Genomic DNA, 22,927 nt, shown 5'->3' on the forward strand with positions numbered 1-22,927 from the left:
GACAGCCAAAAGTGGTTAGAATCCGGTTAAAAAAAATTTCAAAAAATCTTGTAGAGGAAGTGTTTGAATCGTGTTTTTGATGGCGGAAATGGATTCAGCACCATCAAAAACAATAAGGAGTCATCCAAAGAGGTCGAGGAATTGCCCAGATGGCCAAAAGTGGCTGGAATCTAAATATGATGGGAATTTCCATAACTTTCAACCGTTAAAGAACTATATTTTTTGAAATATTCAAAAGTAGCAGTACATGTAAAAGTTTCCCAATAAATTGTTTGGATTTGTGATGTAAGTGTGAATCAATTTTGTTATTTTTAATTTTTAAGTTATGGGTAATTTTAATTTTTTATTTTGTAAATAATGCTTATGTGAAAGATTAGTACTTTTGCATGTATTTTTGGATTTGAAGTTAGGTTTTAAAATTGTTTTTTTAGAGATAAGAAAATAAGGTAATGATTTAGTAGTCAATCATTATTGCTTTAATTATTGATTTGATAATGGAGATATGATAGGTATTTTTAGTGTTCGAAAAAAATTACAAATATAGATATGATAGGTATTTTTAGTGTTCGAAAAAAATTACAAATATTTTGGAATAATTTCAAGAATTACAGAGATTGAAATAAGTTAAGGACAAAGTACCACTGATTATTGTTCTAATTATTGGTTTGACAATTGATTTATGAGTTCAATTATGAGTGTAACTATTGAAAAAAAATTATAATCTGTTTTGAAATAATTTCAAGAACTAAAAACTGTTATTATTTTCTATGTTATATTCATTATAGGAGTTATTTTCTATGTTGTATTGATTATAAGCCTTGGTAGATGCAAGTACAAAAATTTATTATTTTCTATAGTAAATTGTTTATAGGAATGGGTAGGTAAAAACTTAGTGTAATATATTGTGATTTTTATATTAATAGAAATATTTATCAAAATAGTAATTCTAAATTATTTTAATGAAAAAAAAAATATTCGAGTTTGAAAATTTTATTAATAATTAAATAAAGATTATGATAGAAGTTGTGGGAAGGAATTGTCCGGATAGTCAAAAGTGGCTAGAATCCGGGTAAAAAAAATTCAAAAACTCTTGTAGAGGAAGTGTTTGAATAGTGTTTTTGATGGCATAAATGATTCAGCGCCAACAAAAACAATAAGGAGTTATCTATCGAGGCCAAGAAATTGCTCAGACAGCCAAAAGTGGCTAGAATCTAAATATGACGGAATTTCCATAACTTTCCGGGCAATTCTTCAGACTCGTAACTTTCCGGGCAATTCTTCATACTCGTTAGACTACGGGCATAAGGATATTGTATTAAAGGTTAAAAATGGTCTTATCAAGAGGAATCAAATGCTTTTGTGTTTGAGGTTGAGGTGAATTAGTAATTATAATGTGACACATAAGAAACCATTTAAGTCTTTAAGATATGTGTTTATGAAGAAATATTTGTAGAGTTCAAGATTTATTTCAATAAATATCAAGGATAATTTGTATTAAGGAGTTTTGAGTAGAAAAAAATAATAATTATTATTATTATTTTAATGTCTACCAGGGTAAAGATAGCCTATAAGAGTACATAACAATATTATTTATATTAAGGAGTTTTGCATATAAAACTCAAATAAAATACATAACAGTATTATTTAGAGAAATTGTTCTCAAAATTATTATTTATGTTTTTATATAGTTTTTATTTTTGAGTACACCATGTTTATACAGCTTGAGTGGGCCTAATGGTTAAGAGCATGTGTTTCCTCCTAACAAGGTCCCTTGTCCCACAAACAAGGGGATCTCATACACCAATTTAGCATTTAGCTTGACTGTGACCTTAAAAATGAATATTATTATATATATAAATATTTAGTATTACTAATATTTTTACTCATTTATAAAAGCGCAAAAATATTAAAAAAAACAAAATTTACATTTCATAAAAGCAGGTTGTCACTAGTTATTTGGTTGAGGATCCTTGGAAGACCTTTTGTCTTCATACCTTACCTGATAAGTCTTCTCCATCTGAGAATCCTTGGAGGCCCTTTTGTCTTCATACCTTACCTGGTAGGTCTTCTCCATCTGAGTTTGAATCTCATCCTGATGAGGATGCAGGGCATCCACTTCAATCTTAAATTTGTACATGTAAAGTTGATAAGGTTGAGTTCCTTCCACACTCATGGAAATTTTCTGATGGACTGAACTAATATTATTATATTTGATGTTGCTATATTTTTTTTTAGAAATAGCTAACAGATGAAGGCAGTAATCATAAAGTGCACACATTTTAGTTTCTCAGGTTATCTCGACCTTGTGCTTCTTGTTACTGAGATTCAGCATGGACATCAGCGCATTCTCCATCAATCAAGAAACAAAGTATCAGCAGCAAAAACGTTAAGGAGGCCATATTTGCACTAAATCCAAGGTGTCTTAAGAAAAGAGGGATAAAAAGAGACGCAATCGGAACAGGCAGGGTGGGCAAAGTCGCCAAGAAGGTCAACTTGAGGAGCAGAGGACCGAAAGCAGCGTTGACCAAATCACTGAAATGGATAGAAGAAGTTATAAAAAGAGTTCAATCAAAACGAGTGAAAGCGAAAACCACAATGAGCAACCGCAAGCCGCGGGAGGACTAGGTAGTATATGAAGACAGATAAGCCAAGACAAATAAAATTAGGCAAAATTGAATATAAGCATTATCTCTGAAATGTGAGTTCCGAGGGAGAAACCACAGTCCCTGGGTTGAAGAATTCATTGCAGCGAAGCGTGGAAAGGAGGATTATTGGATGGAGGCTTTATAGCCCATTTTGCGTGCAAGTGGATCTTTTGGCCCTCTTCCTCCATTCACGAGTATCATGAACATCAAAGACTTCGCTTGCACATGAAATCATGGGAAGGGAAAATCTCTTCCATGTATTACCTTCCCACTTTGCCTGATTATTTTGGTATTTCTCCCTGTTCACAGACTGCTGTGAAAACAAAGGATTGCCCATCATAACAGAGTGAGGTGAGATGAATGCGTAGGATTATCCACTATTACACTTTTGATGCTTGTCACATGTACCGAGAATTCTGGGAGGTGATGTATGAATGAGAGGGGGTGTGGACTCCTCATGGAGTGAGTTGGGGACTATAAAGTGGGAGCCCTCCATTCTAATCGATTAATTTTTTTTAAAGCACATGGAACTTGTCATATGTAACATTAGGGGAGGGAAGCCTTTTGGATTTGAACTTGGCCAGCGATATCTCCTTTGGTGGGAGAGTAGAGCCAAGGTTGGCCATTTCATCTTCTACCAAATTACTCACCCTCAACACGTAGTAGCATTGAATTTTATGGATGAGACATAGAAGGTTTTGGATCTATCTGATAATATGAGTTAGCTTGAAAACATTGGGGAGTGATCGATTTAAAAAGTTGGACAAGATGAGAAGAAAGTCTCCAATTACGATGATCTCTTAAATTTTTAGCTGTAAAGCTTATTTTATTCCATGATAAAGAGCATAGGCTTCAACGACGTTGTTGGTCACCTCTCCCAATCCCCAAGCAAATTTGAATTCTTCATTGTTCTCTGGATGAATAATCCTCCTCCACAACCCCTTGCCCTCCCCCCAACTCTTGCTAGTTTTAAATGCATATAACTTATTAGCAAACCTTCAAGATAATAAAGTAGCATTAATTGGCCCATGAGGTGTAGACCTATTGGTTTGCGTGGGGTTTAGTCCCCACTAGGTCATGTGTTCAAACCTCGTGGGGAGGGGTTGAGGATGGAAGCCACTTTGGGGTAATTAAACTTCCCAAGGTGCATCCAAGCTCGACCAAGCCTTACAAAATCTTGGTTATAAACATCCCATTGTGGGTTGATTGTTGCTTCTTCCATCCAATAAACTAGCTAGCCTCAGCGTTGACAGACACAAAATTAGTTCTTGAAGTAGCGACTTGAACTTGGTGTAAAAGTCTTGTAGGGTGTCAAAACTTCTCGAGCTCAAGGATATGCATTAATTACGCGAATAGGTGTGTTTGTTTTGGAATAGGACTTTCAAGATTTAATTTAATTATCAATAATTATTAGGTGGATAGTAGGAATTTAACCTCCAAGGAATATTCTAGAATATTAATAGTACTATAAACAAATCAAATGTTAAGATTTATCTTCAATTTAGCTATCAATTTTTTCCCTTTTAATTAAATTGATTAATTAAAGAAAAATATCAAAGGAACAAGTGTCATTTGAAGTGTGTTATAGTTTTTTGGACATGTGGTATTGATAAGCCATGGTATGGGCCAATGGTGACAGATTAAGAATCTCCATGGTAAAGAGGTAAATCTCAGTTTAAATACATATATGTTTAACTGATATATTAATTTTTGGTATAGTTAATAATAATAATAATTTAAATAAAGTTTTAATTTAGTTGGTTTTAATGATTTTTTTTTAATTGTAGCAACATGAGATTCATAATGAAGTACGTAATTAATGCATATTGGTATTTTCCAACCATTTAATTTATATAACTGCACTAGTAAATATTCAATTGACACTGAAACGTTACACATATATGGAGTATCCATTTCCCATCTCCCTTAAAGATGTGAAATATTGGGTGATTCAGAAGTAAGAAGATAGCATGTATGATAGTAAGTAAAAGATTTCTTATGGTTTGGGGTTAGGGTTTCTGCAAGCTGAAATGTCATCGTCGATGGTTTTTTGCAAATGGTCCATGTGGTTCAAGTGTTTATCATACACATGGTGCCCCTCCTAATCGATGGGCTCACCCCTCAACGTACATGTGTCCCGTGCAATCATGCTTCGAGACTTATTGGACCATGGCAAGGATTTGTTCAAGTTGTCTGGCATCCTAGCCATCTGCCAGATCCAAGCTAAGACACCTAGCGAGCTCGATGACTTTAAAAGTTGACGAAAATTGGACAATTAAAATTTTAAAAATAAAATTAAGTATTAATTTCAACATACTAAAAAAAATAAAAATTATACTGTATATATGTATAATGTTAAAAGTTGTTGTAATATATATACTGCTAAGAATTGTTGTAACTCTTTTATATATATATATATATATATTCCAAAAATAATAAATAACAACAAATTTTAATTGTTTGTCCCAAGGGGCAACTAAGGTAGGAGCATCATCACCAGTCAATTCATTTTTACCACAATGGTCATAAATTTCATTTACTACAAGGAGTATGGTTCTTGAATTTAGTTTATTTATTTGTAATATTTAGGAGAATTAGTGTTTAGTCGAAATATTATTTGTTTGCTATAAAATAGGAAATGTGTAGTTGGTATCTGATAGATATTGTAATTAGTTTTAATAAATTAAATAGTTTCCTAAATTTAGAAATCATATCCTTAATTAGTGTATCTGAAGAAGAAAAAATAAAAAAAATATCCTTTTGTATTTAAGCAGAACTTGCAACTCAAGAAAAGGGTTTAGAAGGACAAAGGTTTGAGGTTCTGAGTTTTTGGTGTGTGTAACAAGAGACTAAGTCAGTTGAAATATTTTTATTTCTCTCTTATTTGTGTATAAAATGATCTTTTGTCTAGTGTTGTTTTTATTTAATGATTTGTTGAAGGACCATTTGGAGCATATCTCTTTGACTGTTTGATTTCTCTCTTTTAAGTCAGTCGTGGCTATAATTTAAAGTCGTTATTACAAAGTGAGATCCATTAGTAGGTTAATCAATTGGGGTTGAAACACAACACCTCTTGGCATTGACGGAGTTAGAAAATCATTGAACATTAGAGGAAAACTATTAAGTATAGAACTTAGGCTAAAATAGAGTTATATAGTTTTTAATCATAAAACCCTTTATCCCTCGGACCAACGAGTAAACCAAATAGTAAATCATTTTGGCGTGGGACCCAATTTGGGCATTTGACCTCTTTTGAGTGTGTCAGTTGGAAACTATTCTTGAATTACCTAGACCAATGTGGGACCCAATCTCAACATACTTAGGCCTCTCGACGCATTCATCCCTCTTGGCATATTAGACCTTCGAACAAGTTGAATCAACATGTGATTCAGAAGTAAGAAGATAGCATGTATGATAGTAAGTAAAAGATTTATTATGGTTTGGGGTTAGGGTTTCTGCAGGTTGAAATGTCATCGTCGATGGTTTTATGCAAACAGCCCATTTGGTTCAAGTGTTAGCATACACATGGTGCCCCTCCTAATCGATGGGCTCACCCCTCATTTTACATGTGCCCCGTGCAATCATGTTTCAGGTCTTATTGGACCATGGCAAGGATTTGTTCAAGTTGTTTGGCATCCTAGCCATATGCCAGATCCAAGCTAAGTCACCTGGTTCATGCTTGTGTTCGAGCTCGATGCTTTAAAGTTTGATGAAAATTCGACAATTAAAATTTTAAAAATAAAATTTAGTATTAATTTCAACATACTAAAAAAATGAAAATTATAATTTATATATGTATAATGTTAAAAGTTGTTGTAATATATATACTACTAAGAATTGTTGTAACTCTCTTTTATATCTAATGTGAGTATATAAATATATTCCAAAAATAATAAATAACAACAAATTTTAATTGTTCGTCCCAAGGGGCAGCTGATGTAGGAGCATCATCACTAGTGAATTCATTTTGGCCACAATGGTCATAAATTTCATTTACTATAGGAAGTATGTTTCTTGAATTTAGTTTATTTATTTGTAATATTTAGGAGAATTAGTGTTTAGTTGAAATATTATTTGTTTGCTATAAAATAGGAAATGTGTAGTTGGTATCCGATAGATACTCTAATTAGTTTTAATAATTAAATATTTTCCTAAATTTAGAAATCATATCCTTAATTAGTATATTTGAAAAGAAAAAAAGAAAAAAAAAAAAAAATATATATATATATATATATATATATATATATAGATATATATATATATATATAATATAATCCTTTTGTATTTAAGCAAAACTTGCAGCTCAAAAAAAGGGTTTAGAAGGAAAAAGGTTTGAGGTTTCCTTTTGTATTTAAGCAAAACTTGCAGCTCAAAAAAAGGGTTTAGAAGGAAAGAGGTTTGAGGTTCTGAGTTTTTTGTAGACTAAGTCAATTGCTCAAAAAAAGGGTTTAGAAGGAAAAAGGTTTGAGGTTCTGAGTTTTTTGTAGACTAAGTCAATTGAAATATTTTTATTTCTCTCTTGTTTGTGTATAACATGATCTTTTGTCCAATGTTGTTTTTATTTAATGATTTGTTGAAGGACCATTTGGAGCATATCTCTTTGACTGTTTGATTTCTCTCTTTTAAGACAATCGGGGCTATAATTTAAAGTCGTTATTACAAAGCGAGATCCATTAGTAGGTTAATCAATTGTGGTTGGAACACAACACAACTTGGCATTGACGGGGTTAGAAAATCATTGAATAGTAGAGGAAACCGATTAAGTATAGCACTTAAGCTAAAATAGAGTTATATAGTTTTTTTATCATAAAACCATTTATCCCTCGGACCAACGAGTAAACCAAATAGTAAATCATTTTGGCATGGGACCCAGTTTGGGCATTTGACCTCTTTTGAGTGTGTGAGTTGGAAACTATTCTTGAATTACCTAGACCAGTGCGGGACCCAACCTCAGCATACTCAGGCCTCTCAACACATTCATCCCTCTTGGCATATTAGACCTTCGAACAAGTTGAATCAACATGGGATCTATGAAAATAAAGTGTGTTTTATGTTGTATTATTGTGCTTTATAAAATCCCACAATTGTAATGGGTTTATATCATAATAGGTATTTAACACTTTATAAGTGGAATTTGGGTCGACTTTGAACCTTGTTAAAGTGGAAAATTAAATTTGTAAAAGAAGGGGGAAATTCAAATTGCTTCAGACTTGTATTTATAGTGAAGCAAGAGATAAGGAATAGGGTGCTTTGGAAGACCATATTGGGATCAACAACTCAATTGGCAATCGTGGTGATATGAAGTATTATTTAAACTAAGAGATCCAATGTTCAAATCCCCTTAGAGTAACCCGATCTACGAAGAGGAGGATTGTCGTAGGCCTCAAAGGTATAGTAGTAGAGGTATAGTAGTAATTCCCTGCCCTATCGGGCGTTATTTGTAGACATGACCATGATGTAGCCTCGCCAATGTCGAACTTACAAAAAAAAGAATATATAAATTTATATAATTTAAGTGTGCATGGGATAAATAAAAAATTCACACACACGCACACGCGTGCACTTGCACACATACACACATATTAAAAAATAGTAAATGACAACAAAATTTAAAGATCAAAATATTTTTTTAATATACATATGTTTCTTTTATATATTTAATTATACATATATTCGAAAGTTGTAGAAATGAACATATGTTCGGATTTTTTTATTGATCAAAGCAAATAAGGTGTTTGGAATTAAAAAAGTGCTTAGCGATGGCAAACTTTGACAATTGAAGATGGTTGGTATCCATTATATGCTCTTTAAAGAGGATCCCCCTTAGACCCATTTTTAGTGTTATTGGAACCCCAACCCACACGCTTGGACGATATTTAGCCAAAAAGCTTCAACAATTTGTGGGTTCCACTTCATCTTTTATTAAAGACTTTGTTGATTTCATTCTCAAAACCAAAAACATCCATGTTGATGGACATGACATTTTGGTCAATTTTGACGTGGTTTCCCTTTTCAGAAAAATCTTTGTTTTTGAAGCCATAAGTATTATATTGTTGTTGGTAGACGTTGAAACCCTCAACTTGATTCAAATGTTCCTTACCTCCACTTTCTTTTCTTTTAAATGTACCATCTATGAATAGAGCGAGGGTACCACTATGGGTTCTTCCCTATCTCTGATCACAACAAACATCTTCATGGAACACTTTCAATCCAAATCCCTTAACTCGTGGCATCATAAGTTGAAGTGTTGGTTGTGGTTTGTGGATGACATGTTTGTTATTTGGCAGGTCATATTGTGGATGACATGTTTGTTATTTGGCAGCATGACCTGCTCGCACTCAATACCTTTCCCTCCCATCTTAATAGCATTTCTCCTCATATTCAATTCACTGTGGAAATTGAAACTGCAAAAAATAAATAAATAAATAATAAATAGATAAATAAATAAATAATAAAAATAAAAATAAATAATATATATATATATATATATATATATATATATATATATATATTAAAAAAAAAAAAATTCCTTTCTTAGATGTTCCTCTTACCCACCTTCCTAATGGCTCTCTCACCCATCAATTTTATATTAAAAATACCCACACTAACCATTATCTTCACGCCCAATCTCTTCACCACCCATCTCAAAATTCAATTGTTCTTAAAATTGTTATCCCCCAGTTCCTTTCCTTTGAAAAGGCCCCCTTGATCCAACCATTCAAATCTAATGGCTACACCTCCTCTTGGATTAAGAAAGCCTTTCAAGTCACCTCTAACCCTAAATCAAACCATTCTGATTCCTCTCCTCCTGATGGCAAAGTTATCTCCCATATATAAAAGTATCCATGAATCTCATAACAAAGATCTTGGCCAAAAGGGTGGTAGGAGAGGGGGGAGGGGAGTGATCATTCACCCCGATAATAATCAGGAATACAAATTTGCTTGGGGATTGGGAGAGGCAACTAACAACATCAATGAGGCTTATGCTCTCTATTAGGGAATAAAACAAGCTTTACATTTAAAATTTCAAGAGATTATTGTGATTGTAGACTCTTTTCTAACCATATCGAGAATTTTAAATCGATCTCTCCCCAATGATTTCAAGTTAGATTAGATTATCAAAAGGATTATGAAACTTGGTCTCATCCCTAAAACTCAATGTTATCATGTTTTGATGGGGAACAATATGAAAGCAGATTGAAATGGCCAATCTTGGCTCTACTCTCCCCATAGGAGAGCTAGCCTGCCAAGACCTAATCCAAAGAGCTTTGATTCCCTAAATATTCAATATGACAAGCTCCAAATGTGCTCATTTAATATATATATATATATATATATATATATATATATGTTAGTTTGGATGGCTCCCACCATAGCCTTCCCATCTCATTGCACATGGAGCACACATGTTGTTGGAGTGTTTTATTCTTGGAGGTGTACAAAAAGAAACCACTTTAGACTGTGGATGAAAAACAACCTTAACAGTAAAAATGGTTGTAAAATAGTATGAATCTACAGCAAATGATAGAAACAAAGCCTGCCAAAGTCATGATCTATGCAACAGAAATAGTTAAACAACAAAATGAAATAGTAAAATAAACACAAATAACTCCCATATTCCAATGGAAACCATATATATAAAGAATATATTTTATTAGATGACACCAGTGAAGGGAACAAATAATGTTACCAGTCCCCCTCTATGGGATGGGTTCTTTGCTATCCTCAATGTCTTCAACTTTTGTAGAGTCTCTCTCCTCTATAATGTGTAAAACCCAACAAATAAAATGTTTGAGCTCAATGAGAACTCAAATGGAAAAGAAAATGGTGTGTGACAATGATAATGATCAAAGTTACAACGGTGAGTGCAACAATGAAAATGATCGAAAGTGAAGAATGAATGTAAATCTCTTCTATTTATAACAAAATAATAGGTTATTCTTGAATAATGGGAAATAATAAAATATTATTAACCAAATTCTAGAATTAACCATTTGGAATATTTTATTATATTTGGTTGGAGGGAAAAAATATTTAAATTGGTTAAATACATTTATTTAGAAATAATAAATAAATAAATGATTTATCTATCATCTCAAGGAATATAGTTAATGAATAATAAACAAATACTGATTTATTTAAGTATTCCTAGGGGATTTAGTCAAACTTGATAAGGAATAATAACTAATTAGTGATTAATTAAGTATTCCTAGAGAAAAATAATATAATTAATGATTTATCTATTTATTTCTCATAACTGGGTCAAATATGACAAGGAATATTAATTAAACAATGGTTTAATCAATTATTCCCAGAAGATAATTAAATAAATAGTGATTTATTTAATTATTCTTCATGGGTTTAATCAAAAATAACTTAATAAATGTGGTTTATTAAGTAATTTTTTACACTGAAAACAATTTTACTATGGTATAATTGGTTCTACATGGTGTACTTCGATCCATCTAGTAAATTATGGCTAGATGATCAATTTTTGGTGATAACACATACCCTCTCATTTCACACATCTCCTTTCAGAATCCTTAGTGCTTTATGTAGTCTTCAAAAGCGTACAAGGGAATGTGCATGTCCCTATATCTTCAACCCATCTCATGTTGTTATGACGGTCAACCCTCAATTACCATGGCAGACGACAACTAGGGGGAATCATAGGAATACATAGGCAATGTGGGAAGTTACTACTCAGAGGAGAAATTATCCTTCCATGATTTTGAGGGTCGGTCATTAATTTGTTGTTCATGATTCCTATGAGTGGTGGAAGAGTAGTGGAAGATTTGTTTGGCAACACTTTGTCTTTAAAGTTATCCATCATGGAATGATCATCTCCTCGCTATGTTATCATGATATCCCTATTATGTGGACTATGTTTTCTTCCTCTATTCGTTCGCCTCGAAGGTAAAGCTTCTCTCCACTCTCGCTTGGTCCTTCCATCCTTAACATATATGTATTTAATTATACCATGTGCTTTTGGTGAATTGTGGACACCCCCTGATGTTTTTGTTGTTCCTCGATATGATTACACTTTAGACTATTTGGTTAGAGCTGCTCTAAGTCATCGACTTCTCAAGCTGATCCCTCTAGAAATTCTGCTCACTATGGCTTTCCCTTTTGAATCTTCCCTTACCCGTCTTTCTGCTTTACACTTTGGACCTAGTGCCAATATGGCCTTTGTGAAGATCTTCCTCCTAATTTTGTGCTTCCTCATTAATTAAGTGAGTAATGCACCATTGTCTATGCTCAATTATAGTAATAATAACCACAGGGTTGAGATAACATGGGAACTAGCCTCTATGTTCTCTCAAATTATTGCCTCCATTCGTCAATCATTTCTCAGAAGACTTCAAAATCAAAGGGTTTCATCAAAGATAACAATATCAACTCTACTCACCAGGAAATGTCCCTTAGTTTGGATGGAATGCAATCTCACCAACTCAGCATTTACAGTTTGAAGTATGAAGTGAAGGTTTGACACCCCCATCTGGATGATATTCTAGCCCAGATGGAGGAGACCTCTCAAGCAATTTTGAAGACAAATGGGCTCTTAATAACCTGGACGTCATAATTAGCTATGACTCCTTTTGATGAAATGAAATTCTTTTTTTGTGATTGATCATTTTTGGCGCCTTTATAAGAGATGCAAAGAGATCAATGGCATTGAAATTTTAAATATGATGTACCTAAACTATAGAGACTGGAAGAAGTCAGAAGTAGTGGCTTTGAGATTAGCCTTTCTAAACAATGTTGTGTTGAGCATGTTGTCATTGATGTCAAAGCAAGTACCATAGGTGTAGGATGGCAAAGCAGTTGCAGGATATCATAGCAGGCGAAGGATGTTGTCATTGATGTCCTTGACATGCTGACATGTATGGAGGAGATGATGCAGTAACAAAACCCTAACTCTAGGGTTTGGATTCTATGGACAATGATCACACCCTGCATTCGTTGGAGTTTTTTAAGCAACATATTAATGAGTTTTCCTTGGTGACCCTTTTCATTGGATTCTCCTCATCGTGTTGAATTTGTTGATATGTGGAGCGTCTCGTGAAGCTTCACGATTTGAGAGATATGCCCAATCAAAGATTGTGCATGCAACCAGTGGACCAATACCCCAAAGGATAAATGATGTGGCATTGCATTATTGGTTGATTATGTGGCGAAGAACGATCACCATTGAAAGGGTTAAATTAAATGATATATGAAAGGGTTACAAATTTTATTATGGTCAATTTTCTAAAAGAGAACCCAACAAGAAAATTCAAATGGGCCAAAATTTGGTGGGAATCTTTTCGAAAACAAATTAAATTTAAAAAGTTTCTATCCTAAACTGTCATGTTAGCTTTCTCTTATAAAATCCACTTTGTATCTATAAATATAGGGTTTTTGATCTTCAAAGGCATCACAATTGCCTTTGAAATACCACCCGACCTTGAAGTGCATTGGAGGCACTGGTTTGGAAGCATTTTACTTGTGTTCTGGTTCTTCTAGGGTTTCATTGGGATTCTTTCTTTTTTTTTGCAGGTGGGACTCGACTAATAACTCTATAAGCTCATCTATGTTCTACGCCTATAGTTGATCAAAAGCAAGAAAAAGTTTGGGATCATTTTCTTTGGGAATTGGCTTGTGATTTCTAGGGTTCGTTGGAAATTTTCTTCATTGTGTATGGCTTCTGTGGGGTTCTGAACTCGTTTTGCAGGTGTCATTTGTCTCAACAATAAAACCCTTTCTCTTGACTGAAGGAATTAATGTGGATCAATTTCCTGTAGCTCTTTGTGGCTTGATACGTTTTCAGTAGCATTGCAATAGTTGGAGATTCACATCACTATTAGGGCTCACTCTCTTGAAACTCGTATTAAATTTTAGATACTAACTCAAGATATCCTTGTAAAAAATTGTACTGGAGTAATGATTATATGACCCACTTCTATAGATTATCCTGATGATGTTTGGAACACAATTATATTAATTATGAACAAAGATCTACCTGGAATGATGTCCTAAGGACTATTGTTGGAGGGACTGTTGAAACTCCTTGTGGCCTTGTATTTTGGTGTGAATTTTGAAGCGTTGATAGTACATATATGTGTGCATAAATTGGGTTGGAGTATGCGTGGAACTGATACTTGAACTTGAAGTTACTTACAAGATTATTTTCCTTAATTTGATCTACAACAATGAACTTATGACCTTATGTGAATATGACAGTGGTGTAATGATTGAATGTTTCAACCAGTGTATCCTTGAGCAAATATAATGGACATTCCAATGAAGTCTTCAAGTTGTTGTGAACTTCAAATGAATGGTTGAATACTTAGATTGTTTTGAAGTTTGTCCTTGGGATAACATTGGAACTGATTTATTTGACCTCTCCCTTGACAACATTCCAGTGGCAACACTGTATGTGATTATCTTTATTGAATTATTAATGCATCAGACCTTTTAGATAGTCAACCCTTCTGTCATAGCTTGAGGTCAGGTACTGTGAGTTAGTATTTCACTCCTATTGACCTTTATTTGAAGTGTCTGGAGAAAATATCACATGTAACCTTTGGTGAAGCTCACACTAGTGTTCATTCTATACCTGAATGTGACAAACGATGCTGGCATTTTTTAGAAGATGTGGTTTGAATGACAGTCAATATTGAAAATTGTTGATGCATTGATGATGGATGATGCGAGGGGAAGTAGAAATAATGGTTGACAATCAAGATTGAAAATTGTTGATGCATTAATGATGGATGATGCAAGGGGAAAGTAGAAATAATGGTTGACATTCAAGATTGAAAATTGTTGATGCATTGATGATGGATGATGCCAAGGGAAGTAGAAATAATGGTTGTTGAACTATGATAGTTGATGATGCTATGTGGGATATTTTTATGGAATAAGACTTGGTAAGTTTGATAGTATATGAACAATGATATATTCAAAACCTAATACAGTGACCTAAAGAAACTGTAGATATGATTGTGTGACAGTGACCATGATTAGACATTGGAGCTTGCATTTGTCATATGTAGTATTATTGATAACAGTGTGTTATTTGACAGTGTCAGGAATGTGACAGTATGAGAATTTTGACAGTGCCATTCATATGTGATAGTGATATTCTTGATGGTGCTATTAATAGGTGATATGATTTTCATGATAATGCTCTTGAAATGTAATTTAACAGTATCTCTATGACAATGCTATATGATTGTGTGTGTGTGTGTGTTAGTGACAATGATGCTTTAGCTTGAATCCTTGTGCCTATAACATATCCTGAAATCCAGGTATGATTCTTATACATTAACTCTTATGGCAGTGAACATATATGCCAGCTTGACAATGATATGATAGTATGTATGACAATGATAACCCTGTAGCAGTGACCCTTGATACAACAATGAATTATTGCAATGATCTTGATGTGAGTTGGAATTGTGACAATGATGTTATTGCACAACAATAACCTTGATGATATTTGTGACCTAAATGACAAAAGTAATCAATGATGATAATGTTTCCTTGATAGTTATGATTGTGTCAACACCTCTATAACAGTTGTGGCATTTATGATAGTGTGTGGCATCAGTCTAATTTGTACCAACATGTGTCAGCAGGTGGGACAATAGTTAGTAGAACCAGTAGTAGCAACAAACAATGAGAGCAGTGAGTAGCAACAGAGGCAAAGTGGAGAAAAGCAATGGTTGCAAAATGTGGTAGCACAACAACAACAACATAAGGAATGGTAGTGGAGTGTGTTAGAAAATTATATATTATAGAGCAGTGGTACTGTTGACGGTGTTGGACCTGCCAACATTCAGGGGATCTCCCCGATATGAAGTCCCAACTATACCTCACATTGTTTGGAGTAGGATTCTCAGCAGTGGGTGGTAATGTAACGCCTTGACCGCAAAAACACGTAGAGGAAAGTATGATAACTTTGGGTGAGAACAAGTGTGTGACCCTGCAGAGAGTCATATGCAATGCATGAAGGTTCCAAAACACAAAGGGAAAAGGAAGTGTGCCCCTTGGAAGCCTGTAATAGTACGCAGCTTGAAAGGAACACATGAGTGGAATGACATCACAATCTAAGATGTGGAATAGTCCACAAGTTAAAGTGATGAGTTAATACAAAAACACACATTCAACAAGATTCATACAAATGCATACAAAGTAGTTCATAAGAATATGCGTAAGTTAAATAACATACATTGCCAATATAAAAAGAATAGTACTATTATATTAACAACATATGTACGAATGCGTGTTGGCTTTGATTTTATTATTATAAGTTAAAGTTCCATCCATACATACACCATTGACGACCACTAGCCCAAATAGTGGAACATTATAGTCAATAACACTTTCTCCTCCAAAGAAGTATACTTGCTCTACACTATGGAGAAGCCAAGGCTCTTCACAATACTCCCAAGCCTTTTTCTAAGCCTAAGCCTAGCCAAAAGCTTGGCTCCCAAAAGCCCTTTACATGAGTTATGATGTTTTATTTATAACAAGAGGGGTGTGACTCTTCAACTCCCCTTTGTGACCTTTGGACTACCCTCATGACTCTTCAACTTCCTCACTAAATGACACATTACATTCCATGGTGACTTTTCATATTCCAATATTGACACTTGGAATTTCATTTACAACATAATTACAAATAATATTACATTTTCAACATGTACCCATATAAGAAAAAATAGGGTAGAGACAACCTAACAAGACACAACACTATGATTCCGAAGTTTTGGGAAAGTCTAGCTCGACAACCTCCACTTGTTGTTTCTCGATCACATATTGGTGCCAAGCTCGGTATTGTGTGATGGTGTCCCCGAACTGCTTAACAGTGTATTTTAGTGTATTTGTGGAAGCGAACTCTGGCCTCCATGGAATTTGGGTACACTGTCTTGGAACTTGTATCCAACTCGTTCTAAAGCATGAGAAACATATCTTCACCTTGACAGGGCCACCGATGAACTTTTTCATGTTTTGTGCGTTCAACTCTAAGTCTTCCTTGGTGGCTTCTCATCTCATCTGCGCCAAGTACTCATAAATCTCTATCCGAACCTAGTTCTTGGGTTTAACATAGGTGAGGGAACTGATTGATGGGATCTGGTGTTTTATTACCAAGACATCCAAACTACTGTACAACCGCACATATGATGCATGTGTGTTGTCGATGAATGAGGCAAGCTACTTGTTGTTCTACATCAACATTTGAACCTTCTCTTTCCCCAGCTCTGCCTGTGGCTTCATCTTCTTCACTAAGTCAAGCGGGGTCCCTTTGTACCGCATTGTCCACTCTTGTACATGGGAGATGGAAGCATGTATGTTTTTGAGAGTTTGAACAAACTCTTTGCTTCACTGCTATAGGCCATGCATACGAATAACTGCTTTATGCACGATGACAAATCCGTCATAGAGATTCTGCATGGTTTCTCCAAATGATGATACTTCAGCAAGTATCGTTGTCCTCATCTTCCCCAGTGTAGAAACTCCATTTTGGCTGTTTCTCGGAGTTGTTCTGCCTCTTTCCTAGAAGCCTGTAAGTTCTTTGCCAGTTGTTCATTCTCGGCAGTCATATACTAAACATTTGAGATTGTTGATCCTACATAGGCCAAGATGGCTTCGACAATGGCAGTTGTATGCAACCCGGTGTCTGACACTATCACCCTTTCTTTGATGAATGTGGGTGATGTGTGATCATCTGGAAAGTTCTTCCTTCGTGCTTGTACAATCCTCTTATGGAACTCATCGAATGATAGATTGTACACATCCATGACCGGATCATCATTAAGGAGAACAACATCTCCTTGCTCACCCAAAACTGGCTCTGCTGCTAGAGGTGGTGGAGACTAAGGGATGACTTTTGGTGCTCTCAGAATCGGGTTAACATCTTCATTTTGTGGCTCCTGTTCCAAATCCATGACTATCACTTCAATCAATTGCTCAATCTCATGAGCAAGCTCCCGATCCTGCATCTGTTCACCTTCCTCCTCTATTGTTGGTTGTTCCAACTCTTCAACTTGTATTGACGATGTTTCTTGGGTCCCGACTGCTACTAGATTTTCCACTGAAGAATCTACACTGCTACTGACTCTGCTACTGAGCCTCCTGCTTTGTTGTCAATGCTGAACTACGCTTCTCAGCACCTGATTGCTACTAATCTACAACTGCCACTCGAGAATATGATTACATCCATGACATTGATCCTTCCTACTACTGAATATTATGAGCCCTCATAACCAAGTAATGATCCATGAGGAGGACACCTCAATGGACCCTACCCAAACTCTAGAACTCTAGGACTTGTTGAAGCCTCAAAAATCGTTGCTACAACATGGGCGAAAACCACCCGGTCCGGACCTTTGTTAACAACTCCTTTTCCTTTTGGTGTAGTGGCTCCGACTCGGGATAATGGGACCAGTTTCCCAGAAGAGATTTTGATAGTGTTGATGGGGTGATATATGATGTAACGAGGGAATGATTAATCTAAGTGTAATCTAATCTAAACTACTAAACACATGCATATATCATAGTTTAGACATTATTTAAATATAAATATACTCGGGGATTAAATACATTATGTGATCTACAATGATGTCCTACAACAATTGGTAATGTAGATCATTCAACTACAATAAGAAATGAAATCGTTTTGGATAAATAGTTAGCCAAAACAATTGTGAAAGATACATCGCATATAAATTGTTCATGTATTCAGAATAAAGTCAAAGCCAACATCATACAAAAGTGCAATAATTCTAACTGTAATTTATACTTTCATACATAAAACAGTTAACAAAAGAAGCATTTCCGGATACATGAATAAAACAAGATCATAAGATAAAAGTACCATATATGACGAGTCCTGCTCATGTGCTTCAGCAATATTGACCAACTTTCAATCAATCCAACATATTCTAAGAGTACAAAAGTGCATTTCAGTAGAGCATGCTAGATATTTAAGAGAAAATAGATCATGTTCCATTCATTCCATCAGAACCTCCTCAAAAGTATAGAAGTGCAATGTTTCGAAGAATGTTTCTGATAAAATTTCTGGACCCCTCTCTAAATGCATGAGAGGGGTTTAAATACTAAACTATAGGTCCTAAAATAGATTATTACAAAAATAGCTGAGGAGGTTTAAACGACCTGCCTTAGATTATGCGAAAATAAAACTAAAAATAAAAATAAACTAAGTGACTAACTCCTTTGCATTTGATCTTTGAGATCACAAATATATGTCATAGGCTTGAGCTACGTCGGTTGGCCAATCGTAGATTTCAACTGCCCAACAAATATAGCGTATGTTAGCGCTGGCACCATTTTTTGTGTGGAAGTTGTTAAGCATCTCAAGGTCATCCACTGGTTGTATGGTTTTACCAAGAACTGCCAGTATGCTTCCCAGTTTAGCTTGCTCATCTGTCTGATCACCTCCTCCTTTTCCTTCGCTGCCTACCTCCACTGCTGCTCTAATTGTTTGACATTTGGAAGAAATCTTGGTATGCTTTCTGTAACCAGGTTGGCGCCATGTAGATTTTCATTGATGGCTTCTATTATGTTGCTTGTTGCTGGTGCTGCGATTGTCGTTGCCCTTTTCGGTTGCTTGAGCCGAGAATCCCAATCTGTGAACAAGATGTCTTTATGCGATTCCTCTAGTTTTGGAAAATAAGTCTTTCTCCCTTTTTCTGATTCTTTTCAGGTGATAAAGTCAAAAATATTTTTTTATGGATTTCGTCATACTCAAGTCTCATGTCGATAACTTGGTTTGTTAGATTATCGCTGATCTCACAATAAGGACTTATTTAGATTTTCTGGCAAAGAACTTCCTTCTGCTGCATCAATTGAGAGCTAATATTGGGTGCTTCCTTTGTGAACTGATCGATTTGCAGATTGTTTTTATACTTATCTGTCATAGCTTGTATCTACGCATCTCTTTCTACTAGGTTGGCCTGATGTTGTATTTGCATCTATTCAAATTCTTGTTGGAGTTGGGCTACTTGTAATTCTGCTTGTTGATTGGATTTCTCCTGAGCCAATTGTTGTTCCAACAACAGAATTCTTTGTTCCTTTTCTTTAAGCAGCATTTGGACCTCTGTCACTTTGTCAATAGTTGTTGTAGCATAGGCTCCTATGAATTGCGACAATCTTGTGAGATTTTTTGATGGGTCCATGGGAGAGTCCTTCCATGCAATGCCCATTGGTTCATTTCCAGGAGTCGTAATAGCTGCATTGTCTAACTTTATTTTCTTCCTCTGTTTTTTGATGACATCTTTATGGGTAGGACTGTAAAATACATCCAGTGGAGGAATTTCCTCAATTCTCAAAATAATTTTTGAAGTGGGGGTGGCAGGAATGACCTCAATGTCCTGAGTGCCTACAATTTTCTCTACTGTTGTCTCTTGAGTTGACTTGTGTTGTGGCTGCTTAGGAGTCTGTATCTTAGATGTTTGTTCATCTGTTGAAAGCTTCTTGTTGAAATGTTCCCATTCTTTTTCCAAATCAATAACTGGGTTTTTTGCTAACTGAGTGGATGTGGAGTGAACTTATGCCTATTTCTTTGTTGTGGTTTGCTCAACTGTTTCCTCTGTAGTTCCAGCTGTCCCTTTCAGACTCTTTATTTTTATTGCCTCCCGCATTTTGAGACTGGTGCTCTGAGTGCTCTGGGTTTCGTCTTCAGAATTCTCTTTAGAGCTATCCTCCAAGCTTACATTGGGAGTTGGCTCCCTTATTGGTTCAATTTGTAGTAGGTCCAATGGGACCTTCAATAATCTCCTCTTTCTGTACACATGGAAAGCTTCAACATCATCTGGGGAAAAAGGTAGTGATGCCATATGCATCACTTCTGAAAATGTTTCTTTTTGTAGGAAGAGGTCATCGAAGGCGTCCTCTTCATGGGTGAATGGTTTCACTTTCACCATAGTAGTGAAGTCCTTAGCAGTGCCATTTGGGTCATACTACCTTCCTGGGATTGTAGCTAATTTCAGAGACTTCATGATCTTTGCTTCTTTGCATGCATGTCCAAAATCATGTAGCGCAAACACACCACATTGCAACGGAAATGTAGGCCAAATGGTCTTCTTTTATTCTTTCAATCATTTTCTCAAGCCACCTTCCCCTGTCGTTTGGTAGGCTATCTCCCTGGCCATTAACTTGTCGGGGATGTAGTATGGGAGAACATGTGGTGAAGCAATGCTCCCAAATACTCTGATATAGGTAAATGTTTCCTCCCCAAACCATCTGGCCACAGGCAAGATATCTACTTCAGCTTCTTTTGAAAACCTAGGGGCGGTTGTGTTGTAGACTTGTTTATGGATGGGTAGCATAACTCCTTGACAAATATTATAAAAATGGGGGTGAAACTGAGACTCCCACAAAATATTATGGTACACATGGATAGGAAGCGGGTCATAAGCGGTCCACTTCCATCCCATAATGGGACATTTGGAACTAAAACAGGTTGCGCCCATTACAAAAGTGCTCATAAAAAATGGGGGATAAACCCTTAAATATGGAATTTTCTTTCTCCTATATTCCACAATGGATTTTGCCAAATTATCAAACAAAATTTGAGCCCAATTCATTATCGTTGTGTTCACGGTTGCATCTATTAATGGAAGCCATTTTGGGGAAAATTTGGTGCTATCGGGTTTACCGAACAATCTACATAGCATGGATCCTGCAAAACTATAAGGGGGAGATATAGATGTTGTTGAATACATACCCATCTTATCTCATTTGAGCTTGCCTTCTCTTGTTGTCCAGGTTCGCATGACATGTTCCAGGTCTTCATTCTCCTTAGAAATTTGCTCTAGGAATTGTTTATTATAGAGCTTATATGGCTCTGTTAAATGGTACATTAGCCGTAGGCTTTCTGCTGAAAAAGATCCCATAACCTCTTGCCTGTGATTCTTGAATTCTCTGTCCAAGACGTCCACCACATCAATTATCCACTTGACCATATCTGTGTATGGGATTATATTCGGTCTTGTGGCTATGCAGTGTAGGAATGAGCATGTTGTCTTGAAGTAGGAGGCGTCAGAGGAATCATGAGCATCAGTCGTGGCCTTTGCTACCAATGGCCTTGGTTTTTCCTCTTCTAACAAATCATACATGGCCTCCCAAGTTGAAGTTCCTCTGTCTCTGTTGCATGTAGTATCAAAGAAAAGAGGAACCATTTCTGAATTTTCAGACACAGTTGCTGTCCCCTCTTTGCCATTGCTTCTAATGAATCTTCCTGCAGATTTTTCCTGAAATGGAGCAGAGCAAAAGATATCAAATAGACACAAGCAAGAATGAAAATAAGGATGAATGATATAGATAACCTTGAAAAGGTGACAAGAAAGGAGTTTTAATTAAACGCAGATGAAAAGATATCATATCACGTTGAGCCGCTTTTCAACATAAATGCCATTAACCCATACTAAATATCCACTAATGGTTTGTTATCGCTACCTTTATTGCTCATTAATGTTCCACATCGTAAAACAGGAAGAAAACTTTTAAGGTGGCGAGCTTTAATTTGCAAGAATGTCGATTTTGCGATTGCGATGCAATATCGCAAATCGCATTATCGCATATTTGATTGTGCACTTTCTTAGAGTTCCTTAGTTTCCTGCGGGATGCGAGATGCGGTGTGTTCTTTATTGTTTAAAGCGTAGCTTGTTTGATGGAATTTTCACCTTATAAAGCATTTTTTTTACGCGGCAGATTTAAGTGCTACTTTATGTCATAGGCTTTAATCGGGTCCGAGCTCTTATCACATTTCGCAACATCACGTGATTCGTAAGTTTTAAGACCTTTCTTAAGTGTTTCCAACGTGATGCGATAAGGTTGACCGCCTCATCGCAATATCGCATTTCACATGTTTCAACATGTTTCGTGAGAGTGCGCCCTTTGTGAATGGCGATATGTGATACGGGATTTTGTTTTAATAGGAAATGCCTTAGGCCTTAGTTTTAAATGAAAAAGCCTAATGATATTTAAGTTAAGAGCGGTGATCTCTTTTGATTGTTTTTGCGTGTTTTGCTTGTTAACAAGGCTTTTGACACACTTGGTCCAGCGATATGTGAAAAGGCGAGTATTGCTAGCTTTCAAAGGGTTTTGGCTTGATATCTTGCTTTATTCCGAAAATTTAAAAGAAAGTGTCTAAATGCTAAATTTGCTGTATGGAAGGATTTTATCAAGGGTCCCTATTTGTTGATAGAATACTAGCTATTATATTAATAAATGGGGGGGTTGTTGAATAACACAACAATTGGTGATTCGCT

The sequence above is a fragment of the Pinus tabuliformis genome, chromosome 3_1, assembly GCF_031772625.1.
Source record: "Pinus tabuliformis cultivar Carrire ecotype Pingquan chromosome 3_1, CPIR1, whole genome shotgun sequence".
In the NCBI taxonomy this organism is placed as follows: Eukaryota; Viridiplantae; Streptophyta; class Pinopsida; order Pinales; family Pinaceae; genus Pinus; species Pinus tabuliformis.